Source organism: Chinchilla lanigera, unplaced genomic scaffold, assembly GCF_000276665.1.
Source record: "Chinchilla lanigera isolate Chin_1 unplaced genomic scaffold, ChiLan1.0 scaffold00041, whole genome shotgun sequence".
NCBI lineage: Eukaryota > Metazoa > Chordata > Mammalia > Rodentia > Chinchillidae > Chinchilla > Chinchilla lanigera.
In genome coordinates, this window is record NW_004955442.1 from 7249238 (window position 1) to 7257851 (window position 8614).

At 50.9% G+C, this 8614-nt stretch overlaps 1 long non-coding RNA gene across 1 annotated transcript; it reads right to left on the reverse strand.

Moving 5' to 3' along the window:
- Positions 1 to 440: 440 nt before the first annotated feature.
- LOC106149278 lies at positions 441 to 7659 on the reverse strand. The gene is made up of 3 exons (XR_001235353.1): positions 7085 to 7659; positions 5713 to 5972; positions 441 to 476 (listed from the first exon to the last, which is right to left on the reverse strand). It is a non-coding gene; the product is annotated as an uncharacterized LOC106149278 (long non-coding RNA).
- Between the last annotated feature and the right edge of the window lie 955 nt (positions 7660 to 8614).

Consider the following 8614-nt stretch of genomic DNA (forward strand, 5'->3'; position numbering starts at 1 on the left):
AAATCCCCAGCCCCCTTTATTTTTTATTTTGAGACAGGGTCTTGCTAAGTTGCCCAGGCTAGGCTCAAACTCCAGTCCTCCTGCCTCAGCCTCCCAGAGTGCTGGGATTGCAGGCTTGTCCCACCATGCCTGGCTTAAAGTGGTTCATTTTATAGTATGTGAATTACATCTCCATTTTTAAAAAGACTAGTAGGAAGACCTACAAATGATATTTTGGTTTTGTCACTAAACAAGATCGCCCCGCCCCACCCCCGCCGAAGTCCTGTCTTTCAGTTTCTGCAGACTTCCTTCTTCCAGCCCTTACCCACCTGTCTTAGCCCCTTCTCTCGTTGCTGGGACAAAGCACCGGACACCCACAAGTTAAAGGAGGAGAGGCTCATTTCGGCTCAGTTTGTAGAGGTTTCAGTCCATAGTGGGCTGGTTCCAAGGCAGGAGGGCATGGCAGCGGGGCATCTCAGAGGAGAAACACTCCGCGGCTGTATAAGTAAAGTGCAACATGAAAGACAGATAAGAAGAAAAAAGAGAGAGAAAAAAGGTTACTGTATCCAGCACGGGCAACGATTCTAAAAGTGCACCTTGATTTACTATAACTGTGTTATGTTTTATATGTTTTCTAGTCTGTTAATCTGGTGGTTAATCTGTATATATAATTAACTTATAAGGGTGTATGAGATAAACAAATGAAGTCAATGCTGGCAAAAAGGGGGCTGCGGAGAGGAATGGGAAGAAACCGAGATGTGTTATGCGCATGCGCCAGCTCCGCACGATGAACATAATCATTACCTACAGCAAATGTGCACTAATAAACATTTTAAAACAGAAGAATAGTAAATGACAAATCAGGCAGGAAGCAGCAGCAATCAAGGGAGGAGGGATACACACACACTCCCTGCAGGCCCCACCCAGATACGACTGTCAGTGGACTAATCTAGCACCACATACCCGTGACCCAGCACCACACGCAAGTGACCCATCACCTCTCAAAAGCCCCAGCTGTGAGCGCATGAGGATTTAGGGGGATGCTTTAGACACAAGCCGAGATACCGCCCATCTAGAGAATCTGTATCCGCCCCACCCGATCAGATTAGAGCATCTCTCTGCCTTTCAGTTGGGCACCTGGCAGGTAAATTCGACAGGAGCCCCTGGTAAAGCGAGGAGGGAGCTCTGAGCCCTCTTCGCCCCGGCCGGCCACCCATGTCTCACTTTACGGGGGATAGGCGCCCTCCCGCTCACCATCTGGGAGAAAGAATAACAAGGCACTCGTATTTCTTTTTCACCAATAATTTGCATAAGCCAAACTTTACAAACAATGGTTTCCTTAGCAATCTCCAATCCACGCTCTTCAGTTGCAAATTGCTCTCCAGGATGGGAGCATCCTTCCCAGACAACACAAACTCATTTGAAAATCTCACAGAAAACCCAAGAGTTGGCCTCCCCACAAAGGTTTGCCATGGGCAGTTTGCAGGAATCCATGGGGCCAAAGGTAAAAGACAAGGAACACAAGAAGCACATCTGTAATCCTAGCACTCAGGAGGCTGAGGCAGGATCAGTATGAGTTCAAGGGCAGCCTGGGCTACATAGCGAGACCCTGACTCAAAAACAAAAGAGGAAACAGAAAAATTCTTTTACCTTGTTTATGCCCATGGTTAGCAAGCTCACCTAGCAGAGATAGATCTGCTTCAAAGTTCACCCATTTGGTCAGTTTTCTCTGACTGAAGTACAAAGGACACTTAATCCAAAGTCACAGATCTAACAAAAATTTTTAATGGTGCTAGAAAATATTGACTTGGGCGGGGACAATATCAGTGCATCAGCACTTGGTCTTCTGGGTTTTACCCTAAACCTACCACAGTGATCAAGTCAGGCGTCCAAGCTCAGGACTGCGGGTCCTAGAGAGATGTGGCTGCACAGCACCTCCTCCAAGCTGGTCATGTCGTGTCACCCGCAGCCCAATTCTCAGCTGAGCTAGACCCTCAGAGCCTTGCCCAGCCAAAGGGCAGGGACCAAACCCACTGTACCCGCAGGCCAGCTGCCCTCCCTGCATGCTCTCCCCAGACGGGGCCAGCCCCACGGCCGAAAACTGCATCAGCTCTGCCTGCATCGCTGTCCAGCTGTCGCCACCTTGAATCTTCATATCTGGACAGCATTTTTCTTGTGTGCTGGGCCCTGGAAAATGAAGCAGCCCTCCCTGCAAACAGTGAGGCTCACCACTAGCTCTACAACAACAGCCGGCCACCTGCCCCTCACCCATTTTAATGATTGGGGACGTCTCGTATGGGGTCGTCCCCCATGACTGTAGAGTTCACCGTGACAGAGGCCCGCACCAAAGGGCAGGAGCCATGTGACGCACACTCTTTGTAAAGAGCCTTGCTAAACCCGTCCTTGGATGTGACGATAGGCCAGTGATGGCGAACCTTTCAGAGCTTTCAATGACAAGAGCTGGCTGTGGCCCATGGTGTAGGTTCACCACCACTGGTATAGACCCCTAGAGAGCGGCCTGTACTGAGCAGGGCAAGACCCAACGAAGCTTTTTGCCAACACTGAAGCCTCCCAGGAACAAAGGTGGCCTTTGCAAGATGGCTGGCAGTATCCACTGGCAGGCCAGTTGTGCCTCAGTGGCCCCAGTGGTTCACACTCACAAACCAGGCAGTCACCCTGGGTGCCGCCTGGCCTGGCCAATAAGGGGCAGCCATTCCCAGCTCTGCTGAGGATCTGAAAGGCCCTTCCTTTCCTATAAAGCCTCTTCTGGGTTTCAGGAAGGAAGTGGAGAGACGAGAGGAAACCACAAACCAATAGAACTGTAATAGCAGGGTCACCCCTTGGTTCAAGTGGCGGGGGAAGGGGGGGCCTGCGCACTGCATTTCATCCCCAAATGGGGAGGAGAGATTGTTCTCCACATCTCCAGCACCCCAGAGAACTGAAGCCCAAGGACTGAGACCAGCCCCGCAAGGCTGGGAGGTGGGCTTAGATCATTCCATCCGCTTCTGCACAGCCTGGCCGGAGGCACCGGGGTGCCCTGGGGGGTCAGCCAGGGCTGAGTTGCCCTCTGCTGCCCGCAGGCTTTTAAAACACTGGTGGGCCAGGGCCCAGCCAGATCATGTGTTCCTGGAAACAGTCTCTTGCAGCGAACTCCAAGGAGGAAGAGAGAGCAGGACCATCCACTTCCCCACCTCTGAAAGTCACTGTAAAAGGGTGGAAGTTTCCTGGCACTGTGCTTACCACGGAACCAAAGGGATTGCTCAGCTCGGCGTTTCAGAGCGGGCTGCTTCCTTTTCCTGTCTGTGCCCTAAACTGTCTTTGGAAACTTTCATTTCAAAGCCTAAATTTCAAGCCAAGATGAGTCTCCACTCCCCGCTAACCCAGGACACCTTCCCGGGTGCCCTCGCCAGGAAGGCTGGTGACAGGGTCTCCTGGAAGCTGGCCACACCTGAAAGACCTTCAGGCCGCATGAACTCTTTGGCCCTTTTGTCCCTGTAGTGGCCACCCCCGGCGATGATTATGCCCTTCAGCCTTCTGGGAACACTTAAGGCCCCAGGCGCTGCAAAAAGGATTAAGTCAACTGAGCAGAGACATGTTTTTCCAATTAGTTAGAAACCACCCATGTTGGAACTTTTGCAAAAACTGGCTGGTTACTTTCCCATTCCCCAAGCTCCCTCATTCCTTCTTTCTTCGTAAATAATTTCATAAGGTTTTCAGATAAATTTGGTACAAAGACCCATAACCATGGAATAAACAGGACGCTCGTGGTGAAATGAAGGCTAAAGCCAAATGTCTCATCTCCCACGAGCTGCGCAGGGAGGGAGGAAAGGGAAACTAACTTCTGCCCGGCTCATTGAGGCTCACATCGACATGTGCAGTCACGTGTGTGTTTGACTTGGACATACATTTCACTACATGCGTGTTTTTGTACAAAGGCCTTTCCCACTGATATTTCTGTCCTGTGCCAGGTCTGAGCCAGCCTGCCAAAGTGGGGGAGGCCAAGATCCCGGGCCAGCAAGCTCACTCTCCTTAAAGGGCCATGCCACCAGTTGCACAAGCAGAGGATGGGGAAACACAGGGAAACAAGAAACAAGGCGGGTCTGGAAACGGCAGGGCAGCGCTGCGAGCCGGCGACCAGACACAGCAGGAATAAATGTCCCGGCCAGTGCACCGACAGATCTGACAAGCCTGTGTTCACGCCCGCTGTGTAGACGAGAAAACAGAGGCTCAGAGACATGTGCCCAGAGTCACATGCTGAGTGGCAGTGGAGCCTGCACGGTCCCCACATACGCGTACACCTTCTCCCAGGAATTCAATAAGACCAGGTGCTGACAGCCGGGCATGGCGACGCACACCTGTGATTCCAGCACTGGGAAGGCAGGAGGAGCATTGTGAGTTCAAGGCCAGCCTGAACTACTGGCCAGATTTTGTCTCAAAAACAAAACAAAACAAAACAAAACACAACACAACATAAAAAGGCACTCTGAATGGATTTTTGCAGATGTCATTTAAGTCTCAATTCACTTGATTTTGAGAGGAGGGTCTTGGTTTAATCACTTGAATGCTTTAAATTTTGGCCTAGAGGGTAGATAGGAAGGTTGAAAGCTTAGAAAACATTCAACTCCAATTCCTGGCAGGAAGATTGAGGGGGCTTTAGGAGGCAAGGGGAGCCCTCTGCTCACCACCGGCAGGAAATGAGACCTCAGATCTCCAATTGTGAGACTCTGAAGTTTGCTGATGAGCCCAACGGGCCAGAGCAGGAGCCTCCCGCAAGCTGGCCAGCGGACCCTGAGCTCAGCAGAGAGCCGGCCAGGCCATCAGGCCTCAACCCATGCAAGCCAAGAAAAGGAATCTGTACTGTTTTCATACTTTTGTGGTAATCTGTCACACACCATTCAAGCCTCTGACCATAGGTCAATCCCTGCTGTCACACACAGTGACAGCTTTCCAGGCCTCCAGGAGGCCTAACACAGCCACCTGAGCCTCCTGAGGGCCCCACAGGACACTGTTCCTGCTCTCTACAAGAGCTGTACAACCATACAAGGACTGGCTTTGGAAGTCCTTAAATGATTCTATATGCTTGGCCGTCCTGGGCCTCAGGCATCTTACCTGGGTTACATGCGGTTAACATGAATTAGCACAGGGCTGTTAACTGTGGTCACCTGGTACATACTAGCCATATGACTGACGTAGTGAGTTTTGGTTTTCTCTTTTTTTCCTTTTTTTGAGACAGAGTCTCACTATGTAATTCAGGCTGGCCTTGAACTCACTAGGTAGCCCAGCATGGCTTCAAACTCACAGCAATCCTCCTGCCTCAGCCTCCCAAGTGCTGGGATCAGAGGTGTATGCCACCACACCGACAGCTAATGTGATGGTGATGTTCACCTTGGTCACCTGGCTGAGGCAGTGTGTCAGGTTACCCTACGGTAAAGTTACTCTTTGTATCTTTCCTTTCCATTGTGGAAAGAAGCCACTCTGCATAGCCCACCCTGAAGGAGTGGAACGGATCGGCATTTCTACTACTAAATGAGGCCGTGTTACCAGACCTGCTACCCACGCTTCAAGTACTCAATTGTTCCATGAGGCCGGCAGCCACTGCGTTAGACACAGCAGCTCCATCCCATGTGGGGAGCAGCAAATGTTCTACTCATCCTCATGCCATGCTGCACACATTATTGCTTACTGAGTAGCTCCTTGAATGGACTCACTTTAAACAAGGGAACTTGCTCTCACCTCTCAACACCCTTGACAGCAGCCCAGCACAGAAGGTCCAGGATGCCCGGGACGTAGACGAGCCCGATTTCTCCACATCAGGTTCTTCACCCTCCGCTTTCCCCCCGCTCCGAAGGCCTTGGGGGTGGGGAGCCCCATACTCCTAGTCCTCAGGCCTCCAGGGTCCCCACATGGGAAGCCTCCACAAGTGCTGAGGGCAGCAGCTCTGAGCCCTCCTTCCAGGGGTCCAGCCCAGGGAGCTGCAGATCTCAGCTGCCAATCTGTTTGATTAGAAGAATCACCCAAGAGCTTCTTTAAACAAATTTTCTGAGACAGGGTCTCACTCTGTAATTCAGGCTGCCCTTGAACTCACTATGTAGCCAAGGCTAACCTGGAATTTGTGGCAGTCCTCCTGCCTCAGCCTCCCAAGTGCTGGGATTATAGGAGTGTACCCCTGGGCCTGGCTAAAAGCTTTCTAAATGCTTAGATCTTCCTGAACCCAGCCCTTATGGACTCTAACTAAAATGTGGCTTCGGGTGGGGCTGATAATCACCACGTCCAACAACAATCTTGAGTCCCACCTGCAGGCTTGGCCATAACTGGAGGACATCTGCCTGTGCAAAGGGAGACCCAGTGTGCACTGGGAAACCCAAGGGTAGGGCCTCATTCTGATACAGTTCCAGGGCAGGCACTAGAGACTGCTGGGTGGGAACTCTGGTTCTGCCTTTTCTTCATTTCATAGGATGGAGTTAGGAACAGACAGAACTTTCAAAGAAACTTTTTCTGTCCTCTTTGGCAAGCAGGGAGGGAAGCTTAGAAGTTTAGTATTTTCAAAAATACTTAACTGCTGCTGCTACTTTGATTTTTCTTTTCCATGCTGGGGATTAATCCCAGGGCCTTATGTATGCTAGGAGAGTGCTCTATTATTGAGGTCCGTCTCCTGACCTTTTAAAATTTTAAGGCCGAGTCTTGTGAAATTGCTCAGGCTGGCCTTGAGCTCGCTCTCCTCCTGCCTCAGCCTTGTGGGTAGCTGGGTGTAGGCCCACTCAGGGGGCCCAAGGAGATTTTCAAGGTGAGGTCCCAAGGTTAAATAACACACGTGTGCAAGACAATAGCAACAACAGCAGAAAGCACAGAGCAGAGAAGACAGCTACCTGCATCTTTATTGTATAATTCCTATACAGGTTGCTATCTCATATTTACATTCTTACAGAGTGCATAACCAGCACATGTATGTTTACCTGTACTAAGTCATGAGTACATAACTGCATCCCACTGTGCTCCTGTGCTAGACAGGCAGGGTCACATCCTCAAGTGTCGTTAGATTGCCCTGAGCTTTGAAGCAGTCCGAGTTCCCCATGCTGGGATTATAGGTACTTTTGCTTTTTCTCACCTTTCTTGCCCATGTCTTGCCCGGCTCCCTTGGATCAGAAGAGAACTAGACTGCACCCTCCAGGTTGCTGCCCATTGTTCTGGGAGGAGGTAACTTGCTTCATGAGTTCTCTAGGTCCACAGGTGAACAGGAGGAATGCACTCAGGATGGATGGTACCTGGAGCTCCCCCATGCCAGATGGAGGTGATGAGAGTTAGATGAGGTTTTTGGACTGAGTTGAAGCTGCGCTGCAATGCAGCGTGGGGGCCCTTGGGCGAGATGAACATTCTCTGCACAGATGCATAGCTTGGGGGTTGGAGGAATGACAGGGCGGGCGGAATCCCCTTTCTCCCAGAACGCTCACATTCCAGTCCTCTGAACCTGTGAATGTTATTTTGGTAGCAAAAGTGACTTTGCAGAAATGAATAAATAAAGGGCTTTGGGCTGGGGAAATTAGCCAGGGTGTAAACAGGGGAGATGAGGTCTAATGAGGGGTCAGAGGATATGGCACAGTGCAAGAAGCAGCCAAGCCGGGTGTGGTGGCTCACACCTGTAATCCTAGCACTTGGGAGGCTGAGGCAGGAGGATTGCTGTGAGTTCAAGGCCAGCCTGAGTTACAAAGTTAGTTTGAGGCCAGCCTGAACTGCATAGTGAAACCCTGTCTCAAAAAGACAAAAAAAAAAAAAAGAAGCAAGCACACCTCTTGTTCACTGTGGCTCCCTGGAGCCTACAGTGCACAGGTACTCAGTACATGCTTGGTGACAAAAAGGCCCACGAAACAAACATTTTTAAACACGCGCCCAGACTGCCTGGATTCCAGTTATCAGCCTTGTGCACAAGTTATTTAACCTCTCTGACCACAGTCATCCTTCTCTCCAGATTAAGAAAGAAGACTCTGAACTCACCCAAGATGGTCCAGTTAGTAAGTAGGGCTGGGATTCAAAATCAGGCCCCAGAGAACTCATCCGGCTGCCAAACCCATCACCCTCCCCACCCCCTACCCTAGTCTGGCCACAGCTGGCAAATCTCCCAGGGTGGATAGCTGTAAAACTTCCCATGGCCTCATTTAGTTTCTTTACTTCATTCTGTGGCTTTTCATTCTGGTCACTGGCTGTCATCCCATTTCCGAGGGTTCAGGCCAGCCAAGCAGCCCGGGGACAGACCAGCAGGGGGTGCCAGCGCCCGTGTGTAGACATCTGTCCCCAGAATGGCCTTGAGGAAATGCTGCTCAGTGAAGAAGGAAGGTTCTGCCACCAGCGGAGCCTCCCCAACAACAGGGAGGGGGAAGACACAACCTACTGCTTCTCGGTCTGTCCCTGTGGCCTGCTGGCTAGATCCCCCAGGACAAAGGACTTCATCTCCTTGGCTGAGGTTTTCATGGCTACAAGAGAGGAAAACACATCTCCCCGATAAAGGCAATCAAACACAGTAATGTGGTGGAAGTTCCCAGCAGGGCCCCTGGCACAAAACTCTCAGCCGCATTTGCATCCTTTATCAGCAAGACATTCAGGGATTCTCATGGGGCTGTCATTTCAGATTTTCCCAAACAAC